At 40.5% G+C, this 27528-nt stretch overlaps 1 protein-coding gene across 4 annotated transcripts in view; it reads right to left on the bottom strand.

Moving 5' to 3' along the window:
• Positions 1–27528, bottom strand: part of LOC105703790 — a 148676-nt gene that overhangs the window by 72085 nt on the left and 49063 nt on the right. The gene's annotated exons all lie outside the window — the stretch shown is intronic.

Genomic DNA, 27528 nt, shown 5'->3' with positions numbered 1-27528 from the left:
CCCTTCAGTTCGTATAATTCTCAACGTAGACTGTAAAAAACTTCAACATAAATATAAATGTCGGTAATGGGACGCGCCAGCTTATGTTACCACTTGAGTATTCAAAACGACATTCCCACCAAAAAGGGTATAGATGAATTTTATTTTATCGACGTCGATTAAATTTCTTATCGCCTTTCATATCCTCCTAATTGCTGAAGCATTTGCTGAACATTTCCTAGCCCTTCGTAATCACCGAAATTCATGACTCCAAAATTAGCCGAATTCTTACCACTTCTAAGTGTCTTCGAACTTTCAAGTCCGCTTATCAATTACCCCAAACTGATCAACCTCTCCACGAATATCAAGTTTTGGATGTTATCATGCTCTCGAACTCGGATCATAATCGAACTTTCTTTGGGGAACCTGACGCTAATCATAACCCAGTCTGTGAGCAGGTGTATACGTCTGACATCCCAACCTCTTTTAGATTGATTGATTTTGAAAAACCTACGTATCCACCCTACCCAGAAGTTTTCCATGTTTCACTTTATTCTTCAAGATCGAGTAGGAGATTTAAAGGAGACTCGGATCTCGTAATAGATTGGGGGTCCAGAGAAAGAAAATCACGTGTCGGTTTAGAGAACTTAGTGGTCGGAGTATTGACTGGAGGTCTAGGGGTCCGAAAGCGATCTCCGCTGCAAGAAAGAAACCTTTCTTAGGATATTGCATTCGGGGGTAGATCCAAAATGGAGAACCACTAGGCTAGAAATGACCTGTGACAGCCATGGTCAGGGTTTTCGCTTAGGGGAGAAACGAGATGCTGACTAGGGGTCAGTAAAAAGAAGTCGTTGGTGTAAGGGTGGCTTAGGGATGAAGTAATTCCTTGGCTTATACGAAAGCAAGATCGATAAGGAGGCTCTACTGAATAGTTATATTCCGCAATTTCACCGAAGTAGACGAAGAATTACTAACAGTAATTTAGGAATTAGTCGCAATGTCGAAAATTTCTTGCCACGGAACGTATTTCTCCGTTGCGGATCAACATCAAGGAAATAGTCAATTCAAGTAGCTGACAATCTGATGTTATATAGTGGAAGCGTCATCGTGATCCCGGTCATTCCAAAAGTTCACTCATTTTCAAAGACGAACTTTGAAGTAACATCACTCCGATCTCGGAAAGTTAATCGGTAACGTAACGTCAGTCAGCAATGTGAGTTCGGCAAAGTCAGTAAAACGCCAAAAGAATCGCCAGGACGCGACAGAACTTTTGAAACGACCTAGTAATAATAATTCCGAAAAGTACGTTACATATGAGATATCTTCAAGAAGAAATCGCAAAGGTATTCCAGATACGTTAATAATAAGAGCAATAACTGGAGCACATTAATCACCTTAGGTCTTACCGCTTCAAACAGTAATCGCAGGGGGATTTAATGTGGGTTAATGATAAGCGCAATAATTGGAGGGGTGCAGATACGACCTCCGCGATAAGCAAAGTTCCGAAGGAAGAGCACTCGAAAGGGTGATGGACACGGATCACGGGAATGGGGAGAAGTTTATGGATGATCAGAGACGGAATGATCAGTTTTCTCACGTAGAGGCCAAGTGCCACGGATTGAGGGAGAGCCGAGAAAAAATCGCAAGGGCGGCTTACACGGTCGAGTAGTGGAGCACTATTTGGAGCAACGTGGGACGCAAGTACGACCCAGTTGCAAGTTAGGGACTTTCCCGGATATTGCGTTTGGGAGTTGATCCGAAATGGACAACTACGAAGCTAGGAATGACCGTGGGTCGTGGTCAGATTTCTCCGCCTAGGGGAGAAACCGTGCTGACTAGAGGTTCACGAAAAGAGTCGCACGTAGGTGGCTTATCGATCACGTAGCTTATACGAACGCAACTTCGATTCCAATTCCGATCTGTGGACGCTCCATCGAATGGTACGCTCGTCAGGTTCTGCGGAATGGGGAAAACTGTGTCACAAATGCTCCGATCGGCGACAAACGCGTCTTCTTAAACGGTTCCAACGATTATACCATATTAAGGTGAAGTGAAATACGTCGAGGAACTTGATCAACGTCGATAAAGAAGATTTTTCTAAATGCCTACGTAGCCGACGTTCGTTTTTATATTGACAGCTGGGTCGAATTATATTGGGTATTGTACCAAATGGCATACTCCACCTGTCGTTTTCGTACAATAATTATAAAGAAATCGAAGTAAAAGTCCAGAAATCCTCTTGATTCATGCTTTCAGGGGCCCTAATTGACTGCAGAGGGACCCCCTGCGCCATCTGTGATTTCCAGGTCAATTAAATTTTCACTCTGAGACCTCGTATTACCATTCTTTTAGCATAGAAGCGTATGCAACACTTTTTTTGCCTTTATCCTGTTCAAATGCGAGTTTATCGACTACCAGAGTGTTCTAAATTGTGGTAAAATTGTCCTGCCTCTTTCGATTCTCATATCAGAGCCTTCGGTAATTGTATATTGATCGAAATATGAGAGCTCGGCGCCATTTTGGTTCTGGTCTGGGCTGAGTTAAAAAATTGTTTAAAAAAATCAAAAATTTTGAATGTGTCAGGACAATTCTTAGATGATCAGGAGTCATGTGTCAAAGATTCGGACAGTTTGGGCTGATACCCTTAAAAAAAGTGTTGTATTCGAATCGACTGATTTGAAGGTGGTTTCACTTCACCTTAAGAGGATATGAAAGAGTCAGCCTATATATATCTGAGAAGTCAAATCGTTGGGGAAAGTATTCTCCAAATTGGGTGTACCGATTCAGTTCATATTATACCATGTAGATATTGAGGCCCTAAAGTAGGTCCTGAAACTTATGAAATTTCATTTATCATCAAACATTTATTTATTTATCATGAACTAGAATCAACATGGCGTGGCCCGGCCACGTTTTTGATGTATTACTCTTCTTAGAGGTTTAGAATCGAAAATTAAGAGTTTCAGGACCTAGCTCGAACAATTTAGAATTACGTAGAAATGGAATATTACAAAGTCACATGGGAAAATGTGGTAAATACTTTCACCAACGATTGCAAGAGAATACTGGATTGTCCTGCGGCTAACGCGTGTTTTTAGAGCAAAAATTTAGTTGCAGCTAAACGTCACAGATGGCGACGTTGGTTCGTCAAAATATAAACAGCCATGAATTCATGGGATTTCTGCAGTTTTACACGATCTTTTTATCATTACTTTACCGAAATGACACATAAAACCCTTCAGTTCGTATAATTCTCAACGTAGACTGTAAAAAACTTCAACATAAATATAAATGTCGGTAATGGGACGCGCAAGCTTATGTTACCACTTGAGTATTCAAAACGGCATTCCCCCCAAAAATGGTATAGACGAATTTTACTTTGTCGACGTCGATTAAATGTCTTAGCGCTTCTCGTATGCTCTTAAGAGTTTAAGTGTTCGCAACTAATTAGGAGTTAAGAGAAAAAGATCTCTAAGACTGTCCAGATAGCATGGAGATTAGAACGATGAAATATTTATAATTAATTAGAAGATACGAAAAAAAAATCTCTGAGACTCTCCAGACAGTATAAAGATTAAAGTGCTGATCAACGTATCGAGGGCGTAAATTAAAAATAGGGAAGACGAATACTTCATTCGGTAATAAACGGATCTTTTGAAGCAGTTTCATATAATCCGCAGCGTTAACGTGAAGTAGCAATAGTGTATAAGTAACGGGACATGTAATTAGGTATCGCGATAAAAAGCAACTCCCGGATTGCCCAAAGACTTTAGAGATCAGAGCGTGGACGAGGTAAGTATAACAACTACTTCAATCAGGAACAAATTGGTCTTCTTAAGTAGGTCTACCACTTACAGGGATTCGATGTAAGTAGCATCAGTAACTAATTACGATTCACGAGAATATACAATCTTTAAGTTAATCCAAACGGCTCAGAGATTGGAGCACTCGGCTCCCTCTTCCAACCACGGGGTTTTCTCCAGATATTGCGGAGCAGATCCAAGATGGACAACGACCGTGTCAGGAATAGTTTATAGACGATCTGTGATACGTCGGTCAGTTTTCTCACGTAGAAAAAAGAGCACTATAAATTAGAGGTTCGGAGTAGAAACTGTATCTTGATGTGAGTATCTTTCGGGTCATGGCACCTGTTTTGATACAGAAAGTTCTATTTCTGATCTATTTTTATATAGAAATAAGAGGACCTTTCATCCACTAAAAATCCTAAACCTCTTCTGAACTGTTCCGAAGGTCAGTTGTCTCGCGTAAAAGAGGAACATAATATTAGGTTGAGGAATAAGTTTCCGCCGTTTTTAACGTAAAGTAACGTAATAAAGCGGCGGGAACTTATTCCTCAACTTAATGGATTGGAAGTTCCGACTAGGAATCGCATCCTGATGTGAGTGACTTACGGATCATAACACCTATTTTGACATAGGAGGTTCTAACACCGATCTATTTTTCTGATTAAAAGGAATCTCTCCTCGACTAAAAATGCTTTCAATTTCCTAAACTTACATCTAAATGGATTTCAAGGTCCTATTATGCGTCCTTACAATTTAGATACGAAGTAAAAAATGATTCCAACCGAGGAAGTTCTCTTCGAGCGTCCGCATCGACTGGATCGTCCGAAAAGTCGAAACACTTTAGGAAACGGTTTGCAAACCTAGTTTTTCTTCCCCGCGCACCATTAGAAAGCAGGTTTATCGTAGAACCGCGTCTCTTCGTTTATCTCGACGATTGGCTCCGTAATTTTTGCTCGTAAACCGTCGCGAAATCTTCTTTTCCCGCCAAAATGGAAGAATTCGGCATCGCGTAAGGCGATGCGCTGGCGGCGTCTGCCCGCGTTGAAATCTCATAATCTCCCTTGCCTTATCATTCCGTGATTTATGGGAATCTCGTTACCGATTTTACTACGATTCGACGTTAACTCGGAATCGCTCAATACTTTCCGATGGATCTCGTGAAGAGAGGGTACGTACTCGCTTTTTCCTGATTCCGATTCGCGTGTTTTTCGCTCCCGACCTTGTTTATTTTTCCCCGTAAATCAAAATCTCGTTATCAATAATTCCGATCCCATTTAAATACGATTTTAAGGGGTAACATTATTAATGTATATTTCATAGATATTCCACTTGTTTTCCCAGTTTTTTTTAGAATACTTCGGTTAATCCAATGCAAGTAAGTAAATGTGAATTTATGTTTAAAGACACAGAAAAAATAGATCTTAAGTAATCTTTGCGACGGTTTCGTTTTGGATGCTGAGTGAAGTGGAAATTAAGACAATAATAAATGACATCGAGACAATTATGGAAAAATGTAGTAGTTCTAATAAACTTATTCAGATATGTATGGAAAAGAGGTTATTGAGACAAGGCATGTGTAATTACGGGAAAAAATGGCCATCCGTTCGGGTATTAAAAAAAAGTCGATAACTCTTCACCTCGAGTGCCAAGAATCATAAAGTTTCCTCGCCCGTTACAATTTATGTTACTATCGATCGACACTTTCGCATAAGTGTGGTTTGTCACACGAAGTTACGACTCTTGCACATTCGCGGATGAAAATTTATGTTTAATGGCAGATGTTGAGAAAGAGTGCAGTGGCTTATCAGTAAAATGTACACACTATGGTAAACATAAAAGAAGGGAAGTGATATATAATGCAAAGAAACCAGATAGAGAAAAAGAGATCTGAAATGTCGACATAGAACAGCTCTGTAATTACACAAATTTTAGGGACCGAGGTCTAATCATTTTCTTTGACCTCACTTTAATTTGAAGCTGCAGATGATTACTGCACTTGGATGCATTCGGTAAGTCCACTTAATCACTGTTCGAATTTCCTTTGAGCAATTAATTCTCTTCGTCGCTGTGAATTCGCTTGACGTCGTCAATTTCTCCCTGAAGAGGAAATAAATAAAATATTGAAGTAGTTTCAATTTCTTTTTCAATCCGTGTATTCGACATGGTATCATCTGAAACGTCATTAGTAATGTTTTTAATTGCTACCATGCAGAAGCAAATAAATATAGCGAGCGGCTTTAATTGGAAACTGCAGATCATTGATGCAATACAAGTGTAGACGCATTTGTGTGCATCTGATAAGCCGACTCGATCATTGATCGAATTTCCTTTCAGTAATTATTCCTTTTCAATTTTCTAAATTCATATGACAGCAAATTTCTCTCAGAAGAAGAGGATGAAAAAAATGATTAGAACGATATGGTAACGGAATTATTGTTACATTTTAACGAAAGTTGCAGTATCGTTACATTAATAATGACAATATTTTATCTTTTTTGGAACGAGAGTACTAAAAAAAGTCAAACTTTTTCAATATATTCTAAACCTTATTTGAAAACTAATACATAATCTTCCCCTTCTTTCATTGACACATGGTTTCAGCGATAATCGTATTACAAATTGTTTTGCCGGTAGTCTCTTGACGAGTTGCCACAAGACATCATCGAAGCAACGAAACCACACAATTTTACTAATCATCACGCCTGGACATATTTTTTAACAAATAAAATCTCCCATTTTTGCGTAAAATAAAAGTTAAAGTTCGAAAGCTTTAAAGGAAAAAGTTGCATTTTCTCACTTTACTCTGTAACAATTGAATTACTTCTTTATCTTATTTTTTAATACCTACAATTATTACATTTATTTATTTTTTGGCAAGGAAAAGAATAATTCTTTATCGCAATGTGGTAAACGCTCCAAGAAAAGGGGTTAAGCAGAGAACGATTTATCAGTTGCGAGGACTTCTTTAAATTATTTCTTTTTGCGAGTGATTCATAAATCATCGGGGTAGGGAAAAAGGTAAAAAGTCCTTCGAGCTTTTCTAATTTACCAAGTTCGGTAGATAGGGTACTCTTAATAACTTTCTTCCGAGTCTTGCCGTTTCCCTTTGTCTCTCTCTTACGGGAAGAGAATAATAGAAGCAATTTATGGTGCACCTGCACGCTTTACTCTGGGCCGCGAACGACGGCAAGTAACAGGGTTCAATTTCACAGTTCCGCTCGCTTTAGTTACCGGTAAAGCTGCACCGAGGTCGGGGAAATCTGCAATTCTTATTCAATCACACTTCGGGCTAATAACCGCGCGGAACTCCCAATGAGGAACCAGAAGACACCCTGCAGTTTCGAGTACTCAGCGACGTTTAACGAGCAAAACGTCCGTTTAAGAAAAATTTTAAGGATTAACTTAATCCGTGCTAATAGTAAAGCTGCTTACAAAATAATATTCTTGCTCCTGACATATCAGGAAAATTAATTCGAAGATACGAATTCCCTTTGGTAACTAAAATTGTTCATCAGAAAGTTCAAGAAAAAGTAGTACAATGTTTCTGCATTTCTTATCTTGGAAGAACTTTCTAGTTCCGACCAACAGTAGAATTGCTGCAACACCACGACAATCTCTGCTGCAACGATCACTGGGAAAATAAATTGCAAGGTATAGTAGATGATTTTTCAGCTGTACTAGATGCTCAGAAACGTGTACTCGGTATTTAAAGGTGAAAATGAAATATCGTTGGAAACAGTTTCACACGCATCTGTGCCCAGGATAAATCTCGATGGTTCCATTTCCCCTCATTTCCTCCCTTCTCTCGGAACAAATCTCTACTTCCGTCCGACATCACTGCAGGAATGGGTTGCAAGAAAACGATCTTCCGGGTGCAAGAGATGCTCGCGAACGTGCTTATCGAACTTAAAAGGTGAAACTAAATGATCTTGGAAAACATTTTCGCGCGTTTCTATGTCCATGATAAATTTCGATGATACGGTTTACCCCGTTCCCCTCGTTTCACTTTTCTCGGAAAAAAATCTCCCCTTTGATCTGATATCACTGCCGAAGCGAGTTCCAAGGGAACGATTTTCCAGGTGCAAAAGATACTCAGGACTGTGCTCACGGAATTCAAAAGGCGAAACTACATAAACGTTGAATTCCATTTCACGAGTTTCTGGGTTCACGATAAGTTTCAATGTTCCCTTTTACCCCGTTTCCTTCCTTCTTTTGGAACGAATTTCTACTTTCGCCCGGCATCATTACCGAAAGAGGCTGCAAAGGGACGATTTTCCAGTTGCAAACGATGCTTCCGGATGTACTCAAAAACTAGTGCCAAAAAATCTTCGAAAACATTCTCGTACATTTCAATGTCCACGATAAATTTCGATATTACCGTTCACCTCGTTCCCCTCATTTCACTTTTCTCAAAATAAATCTCTACCTCCATCAGATGTCACTGGAGAAACGAATTGCAAGGGACCGATTTTCCAGATGCGAAAGATGCTCACGAATGTGCTCACAGAATTCAAAAGACGATGCTACACAGGTATGTAATTTAATTTCACGCGATAAGTATCAATGTTCCCTTTTATCCTATTTCCTTCGTTTCCTCCCTTCTTGGAACGAATCTCTACTTTCGTCCGGCATCATTACGGAAACAAGCTGCAAAGGAACGATTTTCCAGTTGCAAACGATGCTCACGTATGTACTCAAAAACTAGTGCCATAAAATCTTCGAAAACATTCTCGTACATTTCAATGTCCACGATAAATTTCGATATTACCGTTCACCTCGTTCCCCTCATTTCACTATTCTCAAAGCAAATCTCTACTTCGATCAGACGTCGCTGGAGAAACGAATTTCAAGGGACCGATTTTCCAGATGCGAAAGATGCTCACGAATGTGCTCCCAGAATTCAAAAGACGATGCTACACGGGTATGGAATTTAATTTCACGCGATAAGTATCAATGTTCCCTTTTATCCTATTTCCTTCATTTCCTCCCTTCTTGGAACGAATCTCTACTTTCGGCCGGCATCATTACGGGAACAGGCTGCAAAGGAACGATTTTCCAGTTGCAAACGATGCTCACGGATGTACTCAAAAACTAGTGCCATAAAATCTTCGAAAACATTCTCGTACATTTCTATGTCCATGATAATTTCGATATTCACTCCCTCATGTCCACGTTAAATTTCGATATTACCGTTCACCTCGTTCCCCTCATTTCACTATTCTCAAAGCAAATCTCTACTTCGATCAGACGTCGCTGGAGAAACGAATTTCAAGGAACCGATCTTCTAGGTACGGAAGATGTTCACGGAATTCAAAAAACAAAACTACACAAACATTGAATTTAATTTCACGCGTTTCTGGGTCCACGGTAAGTACCAATGTCCCCTTTTATCCTGTTTCCTTAATTTCTCCCTTCTGTTGGAACGAAACTCTACTTCCATCCGGCATTACTGCCGAAACGGACTGCAAAGAAACGATTTTCCAGTTCCAAACTGGGCTCAGAAATGTACCTACTCAAAAGCTAGAACTATAAAATCGTGGAAAACAATTACGCACGTTTTTGTGTCCATGATAAATCTTAATTTTCCCGTTCCCCTCATTCTTTCCCCGGGAACAAATCTGAACTTCCGCCTGACATCACCGTGGAAATTGGTTCCGAAGGAAAGGGAAAGGCCTTCCAATTACCGGGAATAGCGTATCGAACTGCCGACGCGAGGAAAATAATAAATATAGCGAAATATAAGGCAACCCCCTGGAATGTCATCACCGTCGCCATGGCGTGACATCCGAGGTGGATTTTTGGGGCTTTTTCCTTACTCCTAATCGCGCACTAAAGGCCACTCGCAATCGCGTTGATATCGTCCTCGGACTACTGATCGACTTGCTACTAACAATTTCCCCCACTATGTGCGACAAATCATACTTCCTTCGATACTTAGCGCAGTTAACTGCCGTGATTACATCCCTTTCGTTAGTTAGGTTCCCGATACGAGGTGTTTCCCAAAACATAAATCAACAAAAGTGAACGAGGGAAGTATTAACGATTTAATTAAGAAGCATTTAAAACTGGAGGAAAAACGTGAGCTGTTAAACTATTCTTGTAAATTTGACACATTTTAAAAAAAGGTACAGTATACAGACATATTAAAATCTTATTTTGATTTTACATGACGATATAAATTTGTACGCAATGTTTCCAAATTGATGAGCAAACTTCAAAAGTTGATGACACTTCATTGGAAATTTCTTCAACCAGCTTGTAAAAATGTAAAGTATGTTATATATAGAGCAAGCCTAATACAAATATACATAGTACACCGTGTATGAATAAATCTTCCAACGTGTTTCATGAATTTATTTCGGCATATTTTTAACAGCCTGACGTCAAGAACAAAGTCTTCGTAGAGGTTCATACATATCGCATGCAATTCATATCTACAAAGAAAGGCGTGATCGATAATGGATATTGCGAGGGTGACGGCATCTCCTGGGAATTTTGTTTCTTCTTTGATTTTGTAAGAATGCCAATATTGACGGTGGGAAAAAACCCAAGACATGTTTCCAAGTATGACGACAATGTAGAGTGTTATAAATATGCGGCCATTCTGATTAGTTAAATAAAAGTGGTATTTGTCGAAAGTATACTAGTTCTGTTGATGTTTTAACAAAATTATCTTCGAAAAGAATTATCGTAAACGGTGCAATGTTATTTCTCCCACACAAACGTGAAATTCGTTAAAATGTGTTTTTCATGGTGCATGTACGTGTGCAGTTTAGAACAAGCCTTTCATAAACCCAGCATTCCTCGTATGGAAGCGTTCGGATCTCGAAGGAAGCACAGGATCTATACCAGATATTGCGGATAAAACAGGAGACGCCTTCCATGAAACATTCATGTCTCTCGTATATAAAAATAAATGTTATAAATTCTGGATTTGAAAAATGTGGAAACCGAAGAATCCCATTTCCAAGCAAGAGTCTAGGGACAATTCGACTGTCTCCCAAGTGACAATTTGCAATCACGAATCAAAAAATTATTTTTCAGCTCTCGGTACTAAAATTTATTTCCTTTGGTAAAAGTTCTACAAAAAAAGAAATGTACTTGGCGCGATACTTAACCGAGTTTTTTTTCAGTAATTTGGAGCTACGAGCACTTTTTCTCTCCTCTCCGGTTTTGCAATGTGATATTTAATGCATTACCCCAACAGAATAAGATACCGTAAGTTGCAGTTATAAATCGGTAATGCAAGACTAAATAATTAGAGCTTTAATTACGAAAACGTCAGCCCGGTCGATTTACAACATCTTGCGTTCTTCGGGCATCGTAAACTGATATTAATTGAGCCTTTCCCTACAACTTATCAAGTATTAAGGGCATTTGCCAAAAAACTTCCAACTGTTGAAAAATCTCCTACATCTAGGAGAAGAAGACGCAATCGATAATGGAGATTCGAGGCGAGAAGGGAGGCTGGCTTCCCTGTGGAAATCGCATCCCTCCTGTACGAAGAAAAAAGAGATAGGTACCGGAATTCATGTGTTTTTTCGATCAGGAAAACATTGCCAAAACCAACAAGGTGCATTTTGTAGGATGCACTTCTCGCTCGAGAGGCTTCGCGTATCAAGGAGAAAGCACATGATCGATAATGGAGATTGAGGGTGAAGCAGAAAGCATCTTCCCTAGGGAGTTCTCATCTTTTTCACGTGCACTGAGACAGTGCGCGAGTGAAGATATTTCCAAAAACGTACAAAAGAATTCGACATTATCGATACAGCAAAAAGTAGCTGCAAAGATTAGAAGAACGAAAAATATAGGCATAATGTTAAAAAGTATATGCAGCTACCAGGTACAAATAGCTTAGATCGTTAAGTGTTTTTCAGTGAAACAATGCAATAAACGCGTAACTTTCCGTGGCTAGACAGGATATTAGGAAGCACGCAGCAAGAAGTACAATTCTCCCATGATGGCATTCGTGCGAATAAAAAAAAAGGGCGTGATCGAAAATGCAGAGCGCGGTGCAAGGGAAGACATCGCCTTGGAATTCGCATGGTACATCGTACTCGGAAAAAATGCCAGTAATTCAAATTATCACAAAAACATCTACACCGTCTACAGTGAGAAGATGTAGTCGTGAAATAAGCGCCAGTTCTCGAAAGGGATATAATATATCCCTTCAACATGTCCTTCATCACATCATGTCCTTTTGAGAGACTGCCGCCTATTTCAGAGTTCGCGTGGTAATGTTTAATCCTATTGTTTCTCACGTAAATTCCCGGAACCGTCACAACGTAACAAATTAACCCTTGTCAAACCAAATTTGACAAACCAGTCCCCCGCGACCGCCCTTAATGTTATTACCCCATGAACAACGGCGACAAATAATAAATCGTCTAAGGGCCTCTCCCCGCGTCTTATCGGGTATTAATAATACACATTTGGTGAAGTGCACTCCTACATCTCAGAGACAATTACATCTCTAAGGAAATGCATGATCGATAAGGAAATCGAAAATGGCGGAAGAATTCGCACGATGCGTCACCCTCAGGAAAAAATGTCAATAAGTCAAATTATCGGAAAATCTCTCTCATTACTCAAGCTATTACTAAAACAGGGATAAATCTTATCATCACGTCGACTGCAACCGAAATCAGATTCAAATCCAGAGATTATCGGACCGCGCAAATTCACGGTACCGTCGCAACGTAACGAGTTAATCGTTATCAAACGAAATTTGACAAATCAATCCCCCGCGACCGTCCCTAATGTTCTTACCCCATAAACAGCGGCGACGAATAATAAACCATCAAAGGACCTGTTCTCGCGTCTTATCGAGTATTAATAATATACATTTGGCGAAGTGCCCTGCTCGATCTCAGGGGCGATTACATCTCTAAGGACATGCATGATCGATAAGGAGATCGAAGACAGCGGAAGAATTCGCACGGTGCGACCCCCTCGGAAAAAATGTGAATAATTAAAATTATCACAAAAACTCCCACATTACTCGAGCTATCATTAAGGTGATGTGAAAGTGGGGTCAAAGAGGTCTCATTTATGAACCATTTTTCCAAACTGGCTCTACCGAATAGTGTCAAATTTGACAATGTGAATATGGAGGCTATAAGGCAGGTATCCACACTCGTACATTTTCAATTTTTGTTCAAATTTGTTTATAGATAATTTCAAAATTGTTTTAAAAAAATGAAATATCACGAGGGTCAAGTCCTTCCTTATAGCCTCCATGTTCACGTTGTAAAGTTCGAAACGATTCGGTACACCTAGTTCATAGAACAGTTTCATGAACGATTGGGCTGTCGGATGCCGCTTTCATATCCCCTTAAAACAGTTTCGCATCCCCTTAAAATAGAGATAAATCATTACGCCGACTGCGATCGGAATCAGATTCAAATCCGGAGATTTGCGGACCACGCAAAATTCACGATACCGTCGCAACGTAACGAGTTAATCGTTATCAAACGAAACTTGACAAATCAACCCCCCGCGACCGTCCCTAATGCTCGTACCCCATAAACAACGGCGACGAATAATAAACCATCAAAGGACCTCTTCTCGCGTCTTATCGGGTATTAATAATATACATTTGGCGAAGTGCCCTGCTCGATCTCAGGGGCGATTACATCTCTAAGGACATGCATGATCGATAAGGAGATCGAAGACAGCGGAAGAATTCGCACGGTGCGTCCCCCTCGGAAAAAATGTGAATAATTAAAATTATCACAAAAACTCCCACATTACTCGAGCTATCATTAAGGTGATGTGAAAGTGGGGTCAAAGAGGTCTCATTTATGAACCATTTTTCCAAACTGGCTGTACCGAATCGTGTCAAATTTGACAATGTGAATATGGAGGCTATAAGGCAGGTATCCACACTCGTACATTTTCAATTTTTGTTCAAATTTGTTTATAGATAATTTCCAAATTGTTTTAAAAAAATGAAATATCACGAGGGTCAAGTCCTTCCTTACAGCCTCCATGTTCACGTTGTAAAGTTTGAAACGATTCGGTACACCTAGTTCATAGAATAGTTTCATGAACGATTGAGCTTTCGGATGCCGCTTTCATATCCCCTTAAAACAGTTTCGCATCCCCTTAAAATAGAGATAAATCATTACGCCGACTGCGATCGGAATCAGTTTCAAATCCGGAGATTTGCGGACCACGCAAAATTCGCCGTACCGTGGCCACGTAACGAGTCAACCGCTATCAAACTAAATGTGACAAACCAATTCCCCGCGACCGCCCCTAATGTTACTACCCCATAAACAATGGCGGCGAGTAATAAGCCGTCTAAGGGCCTCTCCCCGCGTCTTAACGGGTATTAAGAATAGACATTCCGAGAAGTGCACCCCTCGGTCTCGGGGGCGGTCACATCTGTAAGGAAACACATGATCGATACGAGAGATCGAGGGCGGTGGAGGCGCAGCCTCCCCCAGGAATTCGCATCCCGGCACGTGCTTTCCTCGCTCGACGAAAACCGGTGATAACGATAGCGCGAGACCGAGAGGAATGGGTCTTCCCGGTTGCATTTTTTATGGGGGTTCTTTGACGTCGCTCTTGCATTAACTCGCGGAAAGTATGGCGGAGGGGAGGGTCGTATGGCGACACTTTTTCTCGCCCTGAGACCGCCTCGCTCCTTTCTATGCGCGAGCTTAATGTAATATAGGTTAATGTAATATCATGCAGGCGCGAAAGACTCGCCAACAAAGAACGGCTAATAGAAATTTAGTAATTAGAACGTGCATCTTAAAGCGAGACCGGGGGTGGATAATTATCCATCGAAATTATTGTATACTCGGGCACGAAGGGGATGGTATAATTTATCGCGAGATAATGCTACCCCTGGGGGAAAAAGAAACCCACGACTTTTTGCGGGGGCTTCGCGAACTTCGAGAGCTTCTTGTGAAAAACTGAGTTCGCTCGGAATATGGGGGTGAATGGGGATTAATACTACTCCGAGGATGTCGAGGGATGAACAAAGGGGTTCCTCTTGGTGGAGTTGTACGCAATAGTTAGGAGGTACCAAATCCCGTGTTCGACTTTCTGGTCACTTCTTCGTAACTAATTAAAAGGCTTTTAACAAACTTGAGGGTTGAAAGAATGTTTTGGGGTTGGGCATTGCCTTTTCTTCTGCCAAGACGAAAATAATGATATTTGGGTCTTTTCACAGTACTTACAGTTCAGCCTTTGTAAAACGACGTGAACTTACCTGAAACAAAAAGAAAATCACTATCGTAAGAATATGTGGAAGTAAAACGTTAATATCGTGAATATTGTATACATCGTTGATTATATTTGTATCGTTGTACGTGATATTATTAAAGCGACTACTTGCCAAGTGCAATAACTCAGCAAACGATGCACTTCGAGTTTCGAGTGCACCATTCGGATTTAATGACGAAACTGTATATCACGGGGTTTGCCGAGGAACTGCAAACGATGACAAACCTTTGCTGCGTGAAAGGTGAAAATCACGAGCAATTAAATCCACGAAATGGACCAGTTGGAAAGTTCGAGGCAGATCAAAGTGCTTTCCTGAAAAGTCCAGGAAAAAGTTGCGTGACAGCAGTATTGCGAGTCAATTGGACGCCCTTTGAACTCTCAACTATTGAGCTATTGAAATTCAGTAGAAATACGTTCAATAAATTTAAAGTCGAACAGTCTACACAGAACTCAGCGATGGATTACTATTTCGGGGAAAACTTATCCGGAATGGGTACCACTAAATACCATTCGATGTTCCTCAATTTTGAAAAATGATCATTTTCGGGTAAATAAAATTCCTACAAACGCTGAGCATGTTAATTAAACTTTGAGTTTCAGTGATCATTAAAATGTACAAAGGTTTACATTTTTTTTTCGTGGTCCTTTAGAATGAAAACATCTCCCCCACATTTGAAACATTATGATCGATTAGTTATTTCCCAATTTTGAAATTTTTCTAGAGCTCCCACCTGATCGCGCATTTCGGCAAGTGAGAAGAGTAATGCAACGGATTTGTAACGACGATGTACCGACTTACTTGCACATGACCCATATGTTTCAGCTCCGTTAATTTTCACATATATCATCGTGATATATCTTTATCAGCAATTTTTACATCATTAAAATACACCATCAGAGATCATGTACCATTACAGTACATCGTCATGATCTACAGAGAACAACTGACTATCATTTTCCATTTTCCATGATTTCAAATTACCAGGTTAAGTATCGCTTGATTACATGACTGTAGCAACTCCATGTACCGAACATACATACAATACTTTTGATTATATCCAACATATTTCATCTCCTCGATCACATAATCCTTTATTTTAATAAAACTTGACCAATTTATGGCCACGGTATTAATAATAAAAAAGCTTTGTTGAAAAATCCCGGAAATGTTAAAACTGTAATTACATCGGATTAACAAAACCGGGCTCGAGATTTTAAGCGGATAAACTGGACACCACTACCTGCGAAAATTGAATACGTCGCAAATTCGAGGTGATAACGTCAAGGCTCGTTAATTTACCCAGAAATAACTTACCAAATAAGCTTAGCGATAATATCTCGCAAATAACGACGGCAAAAATACAGGAAAATGGAGGTAAAACCTTATACCAATTTTTTGGCCTTTCGAGTTATTCTGAAAATTAACATGTAAATAAGAATGAATGATAAGATCTTATAAATGGTTAATATCCTGGTTTGCACGTATGTATTGAAAAAATTTGATACTCCTGCAAGTATTTTATCAAGCGAAATTGATTGAGGTGCTCCTGACAGGTAATATGCAATTCTCGTGAGAAAGGTGCATCACGTGTAATAACATCGAAAGTGTAAACTAGAATGCTGTAACCTGTATGCCAACAAAATACATATACAATGTGGTATATACAGCGCCCAGAAGATGGTCGGAGGTGAAAATATATCGAGGTTTCAAGTGAACCGAAAGGTCCCTCCCCGAAATCAATATTTCCTCCGACGGAAATAATATACAGGGACATTTAATATGCGGATCCCCGAAATTACTCGATCCATTATATCTGTATATTTTCAACAAGTCATATAATTCATGTCGAGTGCTATTTGCACGCCCTTCGCGTGATAAATGCACCCTCGTAAATCTAAGGGATCCTTGCTCCCTGTACCCGCTGCCTTTCGATGACGTTCTCTGCATGTAAAAAAAAAATATATATATTTATATTCTTTCATATTTATTATTATATTCTTTGCCCTGAAGGAAATATTGGTATAACGATTAATTCGAAAGTAAGAGCATTTATTCCATCGGCCTATATTCTGCGGTGAAATAATGAATGGAAATGAAAAATTCTGGTGACAGTGTATCTTTAAAAAACAGCGTAATCCATGTTAGAACCTTATCAGGAATTCAGGAAAGACTTGTCATTTCTTCCTTTGAATAATGCAAATTTTACCTCGAGCAGAGAGGAAGAAAAGATGTTCAAGATTACATTTTCGCGGCCTCGGCGATGCTTCGGAAACCTATTCGTGAAATGAAAAAAGTCATTACATCCCCCAGAAAGACTTTTATTCTTATCCTTCCCTGTAGAACACCTCGAAAAGTGGGCGAGACTCGACTTTCCATCTCTCGACTTCTCTGTCTTACCTTCCAGCTAGCCCGGAACCATAAAACTCGCCATCTTTTCACAGCTTCCGCAGTTACAACTCTCATAACGTCTGTCGGAGACAAAAGACACGCACTTCGAGCATCGAACAATCCGATGCGTTAAGGCCTGCGTAAAAGAATCCCCCAGCGTAAGGTAATAACTCCAGAGCAGAACCAATTTTGTTGAGTGTTCTTGACCGAGTAACGAGCAAATTTTATCGTTCCAAACAATTCTGAAATTGCCGGTGCACTGCGTATCAACGAACTGAGTTATGTCCTCGTTAAGAAAATACGAGGAGATCTGAAAATATTCGAAGTATTTGATCCTCTTGACCTAAAATTATCTTTTTACATAAATTAATTGTATCGATAACCTCCAAACGTTGAGATATCAACGCTTGTTTGATCCGCTATAAGGGTCTTTTTCGTAAAGAAATCTGGCAGTTCGGTGAGTGTACGTGCGCATATGTATATGTGCACTTGACGCGAAACTCAACGCGATCCTCCTGACCTGAAATTATTTTTTTACATCAATTAATTATATCGGTAAGCTCCAAATGTTGAGATATCAACGCTTGTTTGATCGCCATATAGGTCTTTTTCGTAAAGAAACCTGGCAGTTCGGTGAGCATACGTACGCATATGTATACATGCACTTGGCGCAAAACTCAACGCGATCCTCCTCACATGAAATCAAATTTTTACATAAATTAATTGTATCGATAACCTCCAAACGTTGAGATATCTACGCTTATTTGATCGCCATATGGGTCTTTGTCGTAAAGAAACCTGACAGTTCGGTGATCGTACGTACGCATATGTATACGTGCACTTGGCGCGAAACTCAACACGATCCTCCTGACCTGAAATTATCTTTTCACATCAATTAATATATCATAAGCTCCAAACGTTGAGATATCAACGCTTATTTGATCGCCATATGGGTCTTTTTCGTAAAGAAACCTGGCAGTTCGGTGAGCGTACGTACGCATATGTATACGTGCACTTGGCGCGAAACTCAACGCGATCCTCCTGACCTGAAATTACCTTTTTACATAAATTAATTGTATCGATAACCTCCAAACGTTTAGATATCAACGCTTATTTGATTGCCATATAGGTCTTTTTCGTAAAGAAACCTGGCAGTTCGGTGAGCGTACGTACGCATATGTATATGTGCACTTGGCGCGAAACTCAACGCGGGTTTCATTATCCTTCAGCGGGCACGCATGAATATTCACGGGGCTTTTTAAAATTCTTTCAGGAATGATTTAATCTAAGAATTAACTTGTTCGCTTTCAACTTGAGAGCACGTCAGTGGGGCCGGAAAGTTTGCGTTTTAATTCCAAGGAGTACTCGCCATGTTTCCCAGGTAATTAGATCCTCGAGTGTCATACGCAATGCGAAGGCAGACGGTATGGAGTTTAAAATGGAAAACTCACCAGGGGAAAAGCCTTCTACTTATTATTAAGGGAGACGTAAAAACGGAAAAGTTAGTACACGTATAATGAGATACGAAATAAAAAAAGGAGGCTGTAGGCTTAACAACATTTAAAAACTATGATTTACACGAATATCTCATATATCAAATATCCCCTTTTTCTAACGCGTGCACGGATAATTTTCATACCATGATTTGTATATGGTTTTTTCATGTAAGTATCTCACAAATGTTACAGAATATTTGCAATTTATTAATACTAAAATTATTCTAACTACTAACATTTTGCCGACCGTTATCGAAGATTTAAGAATGGATCTTCTGCTTGTAAACACAATTAGAATTGCAAAAACCGTAAGTATTCAGGATGCATTTTCAATTTATTATTGCTCCCTCTTTTCATTATGCCGGGTAATCTATTTGTACAATCAACGGCATTTTCGTCGAGTAGTCATCAAAATCGATTTTCAATATGAACGGGTACCTCTATCCGACAAAATTCTGTAATCAGTTCATTTGAGATGTACAAGAAGATGGAAATGGTGATACCTTTTTACAATTAGTGCCATTACTTTACTTTAAAAGGACCAAAGAGATGCTGTAATAAATAACACAAAACATATAATAATAAGTTTTGAATCATTAAACAACTTTCACAGCAACCTTATTTCTAATCCAATGTAAACGAACATTAAGAAATACAATAAATGACTTTGTATTTGTTTTGTATTATAAACACAGAATCCTCTGGTTCTTTGAGAGATCGGACAAAAGTCCTAATGAAAAAGTGACGCCAAAAAAAAATGTAATAACGAAACGCAGTCTTTTCGGTATTGTTGCAAAAGCTTCAAGCAAGCGTAAAAAAAGTAACAATTACGAGGTAAAAAGGGTAGCATAACCTAGCCTACATTACAAAAGTGACATTTACAGTCCTTGTCCGAATTGATAAAACAAATAAAGTCCTAGATCTATGTATGAGTAGTAACCATTTTGCAATAACTAACGGAATTAACGATAAATTAAAGACGACTTTTGGAGAAAATTAGGAACGGTACCTATTAAACTATCTTAATCACTCTCGACATTAGAGATATACACATATATGGTACACAATCATCGTTCTTAACGATTCGTCGAGTAGTCATTATTTCTTCTTTCACACACTAACACGAATATGAAAATCATCTGACTTTTAATAACACTTTACACATCACCGCAGTGATTCCTTAACCTTATATCAATATACTCTCTTCAAGTTTGATCTTCGGTCAAGAGGTTAATTTCAAATCACCTTTGCGTCAGATATCAGTTGAATGATCGGCATCGGATTCTCTCAATTCATTGATTAATCGAGAAAATATAAATTATCATATTTTTGGGATCTCCTTGTTCAGTGTTTTAAAAGATTTATCCCGATTGAATGTTTTATGCAAAATATACCGTTCAATAACAGAAATATAACTATCTTCTTTTATACAACAGGAAGGGAAGCAATATTTCTTAAAACGACGTTTTAAATAGAAATGCATAATATACAATGATTGCAATTAACTTTCTCGATCAACCAATGTATCGGATGGCCTTTTTCAAATCAAGGAACATCGACACTGTTAGAGTAATTACATTATTAAATACTCATTACTCCCGTCAGCTCTACTTCGAGTTGCACCACTTACGTCCGATCATTATCGTACTTGTACTACTAGCACTCCGTAATGAATTTTTGCAGTGGAAAATGAACGTATCACCGTAAATATACAAATTATTTTTCAAACACGTACAAAAACGCTTAATTGGACCGGATATAAATCACATATAATTATACATACAAAAGCATTTGTTCTCGAAAATAATCGCCATTCCTCAAATCCACATCCAAATTCCGCGATTGGACGAAACCTTTATTTAGAAGATAAATCTGATTTTTATATCACAAATAATTCCGGCTCACTTGGTCACGTGATTCGCAATGACGGCTTCAAGGATCTCGGTAACGATTTCCCACGTAATGATCATAATTAATGGTACAAAAGGTAACAGTCGGTGGGTTTTAGCCCGAATTACGCTCCTTGATCAGGAGTCGATGGTCCGTCGTACTCGTAACGAGTAATTAAACGTCAGCGGCCAGACAAGTAGCATGTCCATGTATCTGCTAGATTTGGATCAATCGCTTGCACGACGTATCCCACGCATTAAAGCGAGAAATTCGATCAAGAAATCTCTCAAACGCATTTGGTCAAATCATGAGGCGCTGATCGCACCTCGAAACCCGCAATCTATAGAGTACCTGCAATCGAGACAGAGAACCGCTAATCAACGGGGTGACTCGATATGCGTACCTAACACAGGTCGCGAGTTTGCACCTAAATTAGGTCCACAGATATATACATCACTTCCGCGTAGGCCCATTGTCTCCCCACGTCAATCACCGTACCTAAACCTTTGGTCATCTCCGGTAACATGAGGACTCCTAGGAGTTCCTACTAAAGAAAAAGACAACAAAAAAAATTCCCAAGGTTGGATCCTTCAGACAGAGCCGCAACGTTAACATTGCACGTGGAATTATGTACGAAATGTCAAATGGGTGAAATAATCACTTTTCACTATTAATCCGCGTGGGACCGTTAGCCCGATATGAGTGATTGTATGCAAGGTGTCCCAGAACCCTCGTCAGACCTTATGGGGACGAAAGGGGGTAACATATTCGTTCGAAAGTTCTGCTTCCATTTCTCCCTCCGATCGTTACTTACCGAGTTACTACACAATAAAACTAACAGGTGCGGAGGTCCCATAGTTTTATTTCTTTCATTCTTCTTAATTCTTTCTGGATGTACATATAATCGGCCAATGAACCCATAAGCTAATAAGTTTGCACTGATAAACTAAATTTGATCGGCCGGCATATATATATAAAAAAAAAGAAAAAGAGTCATGAGAAACGAAATCGGAGGCTCTCGAATTTATTAAACCGGTCCTGATTTTTCAAATGCACCCTGCGCTCGTGATGGTCAGTTTCGTTGCGTCATAGCTCGAGAAGGGCCGATCGGGAAAAAAAAATGGAAGTCCAACTTTCGACCGAGAACGTCGCCCTCTTTCGTTCCCTAAAAGGTCCGAGAGACTTGGACACCCTGTAGGCCGCTAACGCGAAAAACGCCGACGTCACTTTCACGTATCGTCAAACGTTTCCCTTTTGGCTACCGATCGCAAAGGATCGTTTCTCCCCTTTGAAACGATACATTGCCCGATCTTGTGGGCCGTTCGTGCCCAAAACGATTAATTCGTGCGCGGCGTCGAGTCTGTACCTCGGGTGGAACGAGAGCAGTCTCAGTTCCACGCCACTCCCGTCAACCCATACCCAGGTTCCCCGACGGGTCCGGGAGTTCACAAGATGGCGGACTCGGCCGGACCCTTAGACCACAAATATCTAGACCTCGCGTAGCAGTGGAAGGGGTAAACGAATGTACCGCGGGTCCCGACGACTCACCCACCCAGTTAAAGCCGTTCCGCTTCCTGAGAATCTGGGAGTGGGAGGCCCGATGCGAGGTCTAGATATACATGGCCTAAGGCCGGGCCTCCTCGCGAGGTCGGGCCCGGCCGAGTTACGTGCCGAGGACGTCGCCGTAGAGGTCGACCCGGACGGGCAGGGCCTTGGCCTGCTCGGCGATCGGCTGGGAGTTGGTCTGCAGGCAAGATGGCGCCTGTCCGTTGGCCGGGCCCGGCGGGGTGGGGGCTGGGGCGGGGAGTGGCGGGGGCCTTCGCTGGAGCGAGGTCAATTCGAGGAGGTCGGTGGCAGTGGCGTGGGCCGACCTAAGATGGCGGCGCAGGTTGCTGTTGTTGCTGTAGACGCGTGCGCAGAGGGGGCAGAGCCGCGGCGAATCCCAGGTGCCGCCGGGCTCGGGCCCGGCCGGGCCGAACATCGGCATCGCGCCCGACCCCGCTCCCGCTAACGCTAACGCCCCCTCCGACGGGCCCAATCCTTCCGCGGCGCCGGCGCCGACTGCAACACACCAGCCAAAACGACCAAATTCTAGATTAGTACCACTTCGTGCCCGCCGCCGCGCCACCGTCCTCCGCCCCTGCCGCCGTAACCTCCTCGCATCTCGAGCGTCTCGAGCGTCTGTCGTTAGTTTCAGTCGCATCCAGGCCAGATTTCTTTCTCCGCCTTCTTCGCATTTTACAACCTCGCGTCTTATACTTCGCATTGGACGCATCGTTTGTCGCGAGGCTTTCGACTTATGCAATTCGCAAATCGACTTCTTATACGCCGAACCGTGATCAGGCCTATCGACGCGCGGAATTTCGGGAGAAGGTGGAAGTTGGGGGACGTTAACGGCGTTCACCACCAAAGTGGGGACGATGACTTCCACCGCTAGATGGCATTAGCATCGAATTCGTTGGGAGGGAACCAAAACGTACTTTCTCGCACGGATGAGAGAGACGCGACGCATAATGGGCGGTGTTTAGCAACGGGTGAAAAATGCGTGCGTATTTTGCACGTATAGGACTCACACAACGGCTAGACGCCTCTGGACTAGGTGCCGAAACGTGGGTGACCTCCGGCCGCACGTACACGCCAGGTGGACGCTCCGCCTAGAGTCGGCAACGGTTGCTAAGGAATACCCAAATTCCTCGCGAGAAACTCGAAAATCCTGAAAAAGGTGCTCCACGGGGACAACGATTTTGAGCGTATTTCTCAACCGATCGAGCTCAACGAGTGCTCGTTTTAAAGATAAAATGTTGACGTGTGTTTATATGGGAGCGATTTTCGATCAAGCACCTCCTTCCTAGGTAAAAGGGCATTGAAATTATGTCGTTGCACTTTTTTATATGATAATGACCACTTATCGAAAATCGCTCCCATATAAACACAGGTCAACATTTCCTCTTCGATATGAGCACTCGTTAAGCTCGATCGGTTTAGAAATACGTTCGGAATCGTTGTCCCCGTGGAGCCCTGCAAAATCGCTGGAGTGGTGAACGCCCTTAACTGTTAAAAAAGAGCGCTTAACTTTCAGAATCCCCTTTCATCGTACGTCAATTTACGCGTACGACCATGTCATAAGTATCATTTCAATAATATCTGAGTGGTGTCACGTGACATATTCATTTAATAGTTTCAAGTTCTGACGCAGCGAGCGCCGTCCTCGCGCCCTCGAGTAAAGTAAATCGCACTTGAAAGAACCATTTTCGTATGTAGATTTCAAAAACCAGCAACAGGAGAATTGAGACGTTAGACTCCCAATTTCAAGAAGATGTTGCAACTTCACGGCTACTTGATCTCATGATCGCAATTGTTCCAGCTGGATAGTTAACTTTATCGTTCCGTGTGCTAACGGTTGCGTCGCCATCTTGGAACTGGAACGCTAACTAATGCTTAAACTTCCAAAGTTCTCGGCTTCGACTCTCCCAGTTAAACTATTCTGCTGTATCAGATAAGGGATACAGTAATCGATACTCTTAGGAAGACTAGAACAATAAACGTTAGCATCACTTTGCCCAATACAAAGTTTCTCAGAAAAATAATGACTATCGCGAGTCGACAATTAAATTTTACCAAGCCCATGGCAACAACTACGTCATCTCCATATCCGTCAGAATATGTTGAATGTAGAATCTCACTTCTGACAAAAACATTATTATCTGGCATCAATGAACACATATTTATATATTCAGCATATTCCTACGCAGTAAATCTTATTTTAATAATATTCTTCAAAACTGAAATTAAATTGTGCTCCTCAGAAATATACGTATGTCATACGTTACTGACATTCCTTAACGAGCGGATTTATTATCAAGTCACGAGTGCTTCATATCGATTGCAATTTTCGGTTTTATGAGATTGTTACATATATATATATAACGACGGAGTGCAATTGGCAGAAAGTGACGTGTCGCATACGATATGAGGATTTAAGATTCGAGGTGGAATCTCTGGCTCCAATTTCTTTTCTGATAATACGCGAGATTGCACCTCTCGAGAGATCCTACGTATTCAGGAGAGGTCAAAAGTCGTGAAATAAGATATCATAAGGATTGATAAACGTAAGGGGGTACGTGCGGCAGAAATTATTACGCTAACTCATTGTGGAACTCGCTTAACCCTTTTAGTGCCGGGCGAAAAAGAGGTGCTTATGCGAAGATAACCGGCCGAATTTTACAATTTTACTAGGATTTGGAAAAAGGCTCATAAAAACCAAACGAAAAGCAATATTTACATAATTCAAAAAGCAGGGTATTAAGGACAAAATAGAGAATAAAACGGTGACGCTAATTTTTCTATATTCATTGAAAATTACATAAACAACAAAGGTATAAGTGATCAAAAAGAAAAGAAAAATTGAGTTCTCCGTTTCAAAACGTAATTGCACATAGGAAAAGTCATCTTTTTATCATAAATTTATATAGACCGTTTATTGCAAAGTATATACTTTACATTTCCAATATATTTTTTAACAAAATAAGTAATATTGCACAAGAAACAGAAAAAATAACTCCAAGGCACATGGTAGGCGCCGGACGGATTATCTCATCCGAAACAAGTAATTGTTATAGGTTATAGGTTGTTATAAGTGTTGTTGTATCGTTATTTTAATTCTCTCGTAATGAAATTAGACTATTTATAACGTATTATAAATTTATTTTGAGATAGAGATCTCTCGCAAAGCGAATAGTAAAGCGCTACAAGGTGCGGACCGATATATCGGCTCTGGCACTTTTCGCCAGTGCAGCGAGGGCCGATATATCGGCTCCGGCACTAAAAGGGTTAAAATGGTATCCGTACGAAGCTGATATAAGATTAGCTCGTTAAATAAAATGATTAGTAAAAATCGTTTTTATAGATTTCTTCGTGTCGTAACTCTCTCTTTGATTCGTCGCACGAGATAGATAAAACGGATTTCGAAGGGAGACTCAAAAGTTAGATAACCAAGACTCGTCATTCGGCCTCTACCTCCAACTTGGTCTCAGAATTGTTTGCGCTTGAGATCAGAGAAGACCAAACAGAGACGTTCGGTTAAATCAGGGGGCAATTTCAGGGAACTTTGTCGCAAGGATAACTTCCTCTCCTCTGTACACAGAAATCCTTGGAAGAAAGAGACCATTGACTTTAATGAAGGCAGTGGATCTCATCCAACCGTTTCGACTAACTTCGTGCCCTTGAAAAAGGGCACCTGTGTACAAAAATCTGAAATCGTCTATCTACAGAAATTAGTAACGATCACTCCTGTTATTAAATGGATACAAGATTCCGTTGAATACCGCAAGTCAGGCTGAGGAAACGTATCGGAAATTTGTCAGTAGAAGATATGCGAGATTTGAAACGATCTTATACCGGTAGAAACATTTTGGTGTTTATTCAAGTAAACAAAGTGAGCGATAAGGTTCGACATCGTATCGAACTCGCAGAGAACCTTTAACATTTTTCTTTTATTGGGATGCATAATTAGACTCCATAATTAGAGAACGAAGAAAGGTCTAAACTCGGTGAATCTAATCTACTTCTTACATTTACTCCAGAGCCAGGCAAAGGCTACGACCACCTTTAAAAAAAAAATCTCGTTTAAAATCTAGGACGACTCGTTTCCCCTCGGATACTGCTCCGGTGGAACTAATTAACCGAGAGAAAATTAAAGGAAAATTCAAATTAAAAGCTTCGATCGAATGCGAAGGCGTCCATTGGAACACCCCTCGACACCGAGATTCCGCCTTCTCGAGTTCATCGAAGAAATCTCGATCACCGGGTCATGATTCTCATAAAAAAATCATTTTTACTTCGAGCTTGAAACTACCTTATGTCTATTTTAAATCCGTTTTTGATCCGACCGCTAAAATCGGAGTGAGAAAATTCTAGCCTTCCGTAGTTAAGTGCAAAATCAATTATGCACCTGCCAAGGAAAATACAATAAACAAACCTTTGTCATTTGCCTACTTTGCAACTGAATATTAAAGTACATACTTATCCTTTAAATCGCGAAATTACCAATTTAAAAAAACATGCAGTTACAAGATTCAAAGAAACATGTATTGCGACAACAAAATCCTGCGATCAAATACGTCCGAAGAAATATCAGATCGAGTAGACAAAATTTCTTTGAATCAACTTCAATTTTTCTTCTCAATTGTTTCTTGGAATTGTACGTGATTCAGGTGACAATGTAAGTGTCAAGAATGTGTTTCAGCCAACTAATCTTTCTTATCAGGGTACGTGCCCTTTTTATTTACATGGGATTCTAAAGTTTGACCCACTCCAGGAAATTCCTGTATGGTATATTGAATCCTGAAGTATGACACGTAGAACCTTCACTGGAATACGTAATTTAAATTCGAGTACTAAAATGGGAACGGGGACAAAATTTAGCTTCTCCTAGTTAACGGCAAAGCCAACAATGTAACAATCCATCTTCTACCAAAACGGCAATCCGCGGGGCAATTTAAGGAGAGTAATGCGAATTGCGTCATGAATGCTGAAACGGTTCACGTAACCTACGCTGATAGTTCATCCATGACGGGTACGCCATTGAGACATTAAGTTTGCATCCCATTACGACGACAAGGCGTCAATACTACCGTATGCATTACGCGTGATTACCTGTACCTGTAGCGTCATCTAGAAAGAGATAATTAGGTAATCCAGGTACATACAAATTGTACGAAACTAGATGAAC

Source organism: Orussus abietinus, unplaced genomic scaffold (assembly GCF_000612105.2).
Source record: "Orussus abietinus isolate OABI.00-Male unplaced genomic scaffold, Oabi_2.0 scaffold87, whole genome shotgun sequence".
NCBI classification, from domain to species: Eukaryota; Metazoa; Arthropoda; class Insecta; order Hymenoptera; family Orussidae; genus Orussus; species Orussus abietinus.
This window is presented reverse-complemented; position numbering and strand designations above follow the sequence as displayed.